Genomic DNA, 6,987 nt, shown 5'->3' on the forward strand with positions numbered 1-6,987 from the left:
CCCTGCCCCCCCCCCCCGACTAAGGCAGCACCAATTGCCCATGCAGAGCAGCAATGGAAAGCCAACCTTGCTTGTTCTTCTAACCTGTGCAAAATGGAGTTTGGCAATACCTCAGTAGAGGAAAGATACTATGGCATCAGAATGGTAATATGAATCCATGAGGAGTTCTGAAAATGAGTATAACAAATTTAGCTAGCTAGAGCTAGATGGTTATTCCCCAAGATGTCTCCTGCCTGGAGCTAGACAGAAATTGCTTGTATGTTTTTTAGATTTGAAATAATAAGGATGCCTGCTCTAGGCATTAGGTGTCTTGAATTAATTGTATAGTAGGTAAAATCTCAACATTATTAAAATCGGTGCCACGGAAACTGGATCAGCCATTCAGCCAGCCAGCCATCCCCTTCATCATATAAGAAGCACATCATCAGCCTGCTCCAGAATCCCTATCAAAAAGATGTCCTTTTCAACAGTCTCAGGATACTCAAAAATGCAATGTTTATTCCAAAATATGAGCAGGGCTGAGGAGAGCAAATTCCTGAGTCATATCACTCTCAGACAAGGCCTTGCTGTCCACCTTCTCTCTTTGTCAACAAGGAAGATGTAGCTCAGGAGTCCCTGTGGACTACATCTGTTGCAGTCTGACCAAAGGAGAGAGACTAGGCAATCTCTCTGGTGGGCTGGTCCCATGTCCCAGTGACATGCCTCAGTAAGCAAACTATTGCATTCTCCACCAACTTCAGTCCCTGAATGCTTTTAAGGTAAAGCCCACTGTAATATTCCAGGCTTGCCATGACAAAAACATGGATACAAGAAAAGATCAATCACCAAAAAGAAAAGATGAATCCTTCTAGTCAGATACAGATGGTAAAATCCTGACTATATTACTCTTGGAATATGGTCACCAAACAGCAGCTGAGGAGTCTAAAATCACTCGTAAGTGTGAACACTAGTAACTAATGGCAGATGTACTCCTGTAGTCACAGGGGTTGATATCACCTCTGCCATCTCTTCCATAATTATTTCAGTCTTGTCTGGATTGAGTTTTGGCCAGCTGGCTCTCAGACATGCTCCGGTCTTGACCAGATAATAATGCTGAAGTGCATCCTCTGAATCACATAAAATAGAGACAAACAACTCCTCAGAATCCAAGGACAGTCTTCTACGTTACATGAAGTTTTGGCTTTCCTACAACCTGGCATAACACAAAAACATGGAGACTGGGAACACACAGCCATCTGCCTAGATCTACACGCTATACAGGCATTCAAAAGAAAAAAGAAAAACAAACAGAAAGAAATATTCCACCTACCTCAATCTGCTTGAACAGCTTAAAGTTTGATACCAGATGCCCTTTTCTTTGGCCGAAGCATCATTCCTGTAGTGAGAAAGAAAAATACCTTTTGTTGCAGGAGTTACTGGGAGAAATTCGATGGCTTGTGTTATAAAGAAGGTCAGACAAAATTATCACAATGGTCCTCCCAGCCTTAAAAAGCTATGAACCTATATTCCTATGTCAAAAGGCAACATTATAATCCCAAGATGAGGAGGGAAATTAAAGTCCCTTTGGGCTTTTCACTGTATGTGCAATCACAGCACACCTCATGTAAAAATATGTTTAAAGCTATTGCTACTAAACCATACAGCATGTTCTTTATCCATCAGCATTTCCCTTCCACAGTTTTTGGTTCTGGCAGGACAACTAACATTTTCCTTTTATTCAATGGCAACACATTGTCAGGCTTAAAAGGTGTCTGGAATGATGGTGAGCATACGGTGAGCTCATTGTATTTGCTTGTTGTTTGGGTATCTTTCAACTTGTTCTACATAGAGGGCAATAGAGAATATGGTGCTGATGGCTGAGGAAGCATTACTATTTAGGGAGCATACTTTTGCTTCTTAATCACTACCAAACCAATGCCCTATTATGGTATGAAGGCGCGCCATGCTGTTGGAGGTTCTAACTTTTGTGTAAAACATAAAAATGAAGTCCCTATCATGGGAAGTCATTTAAAAGTTCTTTGTTATTTCCATTTGAGTAGGGACTTCATCACTTGTGGTCACTGACAATCACAAAGCACTTGTCTGCATTCACCACACTTTGCCTATCAAAACTGTACATTGTTTGAAATTCTGTTTGACTTACATTTTTAAGTAGTGAAAGCTGTGCTGTTTATAGGTTTTTTGTCTCACCTGACATATGGCTGGATTTCAGTGGCAAATACTTTCAGCTGACATTTGATATGGATATATATGATCTTGGTAAATATTTGTTTGCCTTGACATGAGGCTTATAGCTAGGCTGTATGACATAAACACAGTTTTCAGGACAGGGTTTGGATCAAACATAGCAATACTATTTTATGATGAATTACGAGAAGGATTTCCTAACATGATTAGCTAAGATCTAGCAAGTTGGGGAGAATCCTAACTATTATGTAGGATTTCTGTTACAAATATACAGATAATGATGAAATACTTTACATTAAATACTATACTATCCCAATTGCAGCATTCTAATAAGAACCAGGCAAGTTTGGAACATACAGTATTTTGGGAGATTTTTAATCCCACTTGAACACTGTAGGCCAAATTTTGCAATCCTTACTCTTTATTCAAATAAGCTCTCTCTAAATAAAGTAAGGAGGTAGAGTCCCCTTCACTTCCTGCCACAATTAGAAAGATATTTCCAGACCTGTTGTATAATACTTAGTGACTATAGGCTTTGTTCAAAAGAAGAACTTAAGACATTGAGCTGGCTCTTCAGGTACCTAAGGCTCACGAGCAAGTTAACACTGGGCATACCTCCATAACCTTTTTGAATTTGGTATCATCCCAGTTGAGAACCACCATTGCGCCGTCTCAGCTTACCTTAGTGGTTCTCAACAGGGTGTTGCCACTGTTGCCACCCAGTAAAAGTGCCCCACAAGTGTCATGCCTATCCAGACCGGGATGGGCTGCAGCACCAGCTTTCATTAGGGCTATCTGATACACCTAAAGCAGGCAGCAGAGTTGGCTTGTGTCGTAGTCCTTCCTGGTCCGGCCCTTGCATGCTCTTCCTAGAAAGAGAGGTATGCAGAGCAAGCAGAACTGTCCCACAAGCCTCTGTTTCTCAGAAATGTCATGCAGTGTCAGACTGGGAAGGACTATGGCAAGAACAGAAGCTCCTTCCTGCTTTAGGCTTACCAGATAACTCAAATGAAGGCAGGCTTGTGCCCTTGTGGTGCAGTCCTTCCCAATCAGGCTGTGCACTAGGTGCATGGTGTCAGCAGGGAAGAGACAGCACCTCTAAAAGTAACTTCCAACAGCCTGCTTGAGAACTACTGCCTATGCACTAAATCCAATATTTAGGAACTACTGGCATTTGCAAAACACCTGCCTGACCCAGCAGTTACCGAATTGCACTTGGTACCTACATGTCCTCTACTAAACCCCCAGGGACACTTAAGTTTCTGCAGCTGTGTGAGTATCTAATTATGTAAGTTGTGACAATCTTGAGTTGTTTGGCATCTGTGTCACACCTAAGCCCCATTGGGGATTCATAAAATAGGCATTCCCTCACCTGTCTCACATTACAGGGACTGATCCAGTAGCCACGACCTAAGCATATCTAACAATAAAGGAACACTAGGCATAGTAGTGCACCCTCTGTTTCACCCTCCTTCCCCGCCCTTAACCCATTAGCTCAGGGGTTTTCAACCTTTTTGGATCAGTGTATCCCCAGCAGCCGGATGTGGAGCATTGTGCCCCCAGTGGCCAGACATGGTGCAGGTGGGGTGGCGGGGGGGTGTTGGGGATGGTACGCAGTCAGACGCAGAGCAGCAGCAGCCACCTCATGCAAGCTTCCCCTGCCCTCTGTGTCTGGGGCCTGCGTGGCATGGTGCATGGTGGTGCTCTATCCCCACCCACCTGTGCGTACCCCCTAGGGCCCTCTCAAGTACCCCCAGTTGACAACCCCTGCATTAGCTCATTAGGAAGATTGTGCGCCCAGGATATATGAAAACTTTCAAGCCATGTCCTCTTTCTACCAGCCTAGTATCCTAACTACTGAACTATGACATCAGTGTCACATTCTTACTCTTTCTGGCTCAATTAATTTTTAATTATTCCATGAATAGTAGTACATGCATAGTAGTACAACATCAATGGAAGGGATTAAGACAGCCCCACCCTGGAATACCCTATTCTGTACTTTTTGTACATGGTGCCATACCGTAGTTCCTTGCATATACTTATTTAAATCAGAACACAGAATAGAGAAATGATGCATCAGCTCTCCTAAACTGAGCCTGGCTATGTACAGTAATTAAATGAAAGAGGGCCTCGGTCTGCTTTAATGCTTGGCAGCCTCCCTCCCCCCACCATCTCAGTGCTACACCAATAGCCAAGTCCATGTTTCTAAGAAGTCAGTGTCCTATTTTTCAGGTGAGATTTAAACTGGAGGTTATAACTATTTATGATGAAAGATCCCATGGCACTTTTCACAAGAGTAGAGCTATTAACCTCATTGACCTGACCAAATTCCATTACCCATTAAGCACCACAGGGTGAAGGACAAGTTTGTACTATCTCAGAGGGAGAAGTATCACCACTGAATCAAGAACACCACACTTAGCAGCACCTGAGCTTGTACAAGGACACACATACTTATAGTATATATATTTGGTAGTGTAAGAGTCATGGTCCAGAGTCCTGGTCCAGAAATTATGCAAGAGACGTTTATCCTAATTACATTGTTGGTCCAATAAAAGATATCACTCTAAGAAATCCTTGCCTCTCATACAGTATATATACACAGTATATACTGAACAGAAACTAAGGAGTGATTTGATGTGGAAGCTGTAATTTACTTCCATGCCGCAGGCTAATGTTTATATAGTTTATTGGAAAAAATGACACAAGATCATGTTTGCTTGCATTAGATATCTTGTAAAACAAGGCTCATATCTTTTCTTCTTAAGTCTCATAGTTTCAACATCCAGTGGGGCATCGGGGATTCTCTTCTGTAGTGTGGCATGCTTACATAGGTAAAACTTAATGGATTTATGTGAGCATAAAGCCAGCGTGAGGAAGTGAATAATCAGGGCCATACCATTTACTTCATTTAGCTGTTTCTCCTCTGCACTGTGGGTGCTAACAATATTTGCCCTGCTTGATACATTGTTTTCCCTGCCAGCTTCTATCCTTTAGTTACCTTCTGTTATATAAAATGGATGCAGAAGGTATTTAGGTTCACATTAAGAGATATATTTAAGACACGCCTTATATTTCAGATTAAGGAGTTGTGTCGTTTAGGTAATTCTGAACACCCAGAACTATCACCACCAATTACTTTCATTATTAGTCTGACCTTGTGGTGGATACCCAGGGAGAATTTCACTGTCACTTGCAGCATTTCACAGTTTCCTAAGTTTCATGAATATATGTGGTGTTCTTTACATTTCACTTCCTTGCTGACACCCCCCAATAACACCTTCTCTTAATTATAGCTACTTTGGTAATAAAGCATAACTCACTTTTATATGGCTGCTACACCACTTTTCTGCTAGCAGCTGTCATAGTGTATAAGCTATATTACACACTAGGAAAAGAGAGGGAGGGTTGAAATGCAACCTACACAGTCTATAGATTTATTATGCTGTTTGGTAGATAGGCCTCTTAATCTTTCAACACTGGGAATACAATAAGCCCTACTAATGCAAACTAACAGCACTTGAAGAAAATGTTAAGAATGTTGATTATATACAAATCAGGAAAGTCTGATACTGCGCATTCAACTGAGACAACTGACTCCTTGAAAATAGTACTTACATATTTTAGGCATCCACTGAGATGTTTTTCTTCCCCCTAACAGCATTTATAGTTTAGGTTCCAAGTGCAGAGCATACCTTTATTGAATACTGGATCTCATCTGTGGATGACATTTATATAGAGACTAGACAAATAGGTCTACATTTTCAAAAGTGCCTAGTTGTTTTGTGTGCCTCAGCTTTTAGGTGTCAGGCATAAATCAGCTTGACAGGTCCTATTTGATGGAAAGTGCCTTAAAAGTCAAGCCCCTTTCAACTAAGGAATCCCAATTCACTTTTGAAAACCTAAGTGTAACTAAGGGCGGATTCAGGTGGGGGTGCAGTGGTACAATTGCACCTTCTTTTGATTCCTGTTCAACCCATGTTTTAAAACCAACTTTCCCCTGAAAGGCAGTAGCGTTTCTATTCAGGCAGTGCTGAGGGAATCAATAGACTTCCTGGCTCATTATAATGGGCCTGGTTCCTATTAATCTCTCTTCCCTCCCAGAGGTGTTAAGAACCTTTTGTCTTTTTTAAGGGTCTGAATGCTCCATTAACCAAGCGATCCTTTCTTCTGCAATTTTGCTGCCTGTTAGCTATTCCTGGTAAATGTCTATTTTTCTATTTCACAGCCCTGAAGATTGGTTTTAATTTTAGCTAAAAATCTTAACTGTGTGGTAATATAGATTCAGGTGAACATTAACTCAGGTGTGGAAATGACTGACAGGGTGGTGTTGGATTCACTGTCCAGTTTACAAAACCGAGTAAGAGATATACATCTAACTATAATGACTACAGGACTAATACAACAATACCTGTGGGCTATTTTTGCTTAGTCTTTTGTTTTTTAAACTCAATATATAAGCTAGTAAATTTGCTTACATTCCAATAAGTTATATTTGTTTTTGGTTTGATCTTAGATTGAATAATATAGACTGGCAGGGGTGTGCAAAACAGGCCCTATTTGATTCACATTCGGATTCTGCCCGGATCAGGGACAGTGATTCGATCCATTGATTCGGATTGCTGTCCCCAATTTGATTTGGCAGAATCTGAATCTGACGATTTGATGCTGATTCAGTGAATCAGCAATTCGGACACAGGCACAGCTTTAAAAAGCTTTTTCTACATACCTTGAGGTAGCAGCATGGCTTGTGATCACTGCAGTGCTGGGGCAGATGGAGCATCCCACAGCAGCAGC

At 41.4% G+C, this 6,987-nt stretch overlaps 1 long non-coding RNA gene across 1 annotated transcript in view; it reads right to left on the reverse strand.

The window, feature by feature from the left end:
- The window catches only part of LOC112549749, a 168,197-nt gene that overhangs the window by 130,498 nt on the left and 30,712 nt on the right, over positions 1 to 6,987 (reverse strand). The window contains exon 2 of the long non-coding RNA XR_003093253.1: positions 1,310 to 1,375. This is a non-coding gene — a long non-coding RNA (uncharacterized LOC112549749). The remainder of the gene's footprint in view (positions 1 to 1,309; positions 1,376 to 6,987) is intronic.

Source organism: Alligator sinensis, unplaced genomic scaffold, assembly GCF_000455745.1.
Source record: "Alligator sinensis unplaced genomic scaffold, ASM45574v1 scaffold254_1, whole genome shotgun sequence".
NCBI classification, from domain to species: Eukaryota; Metazoa; Chordata; order Crocodylia; family Alligatoridae; genus Alligator; species Alligator sinensis.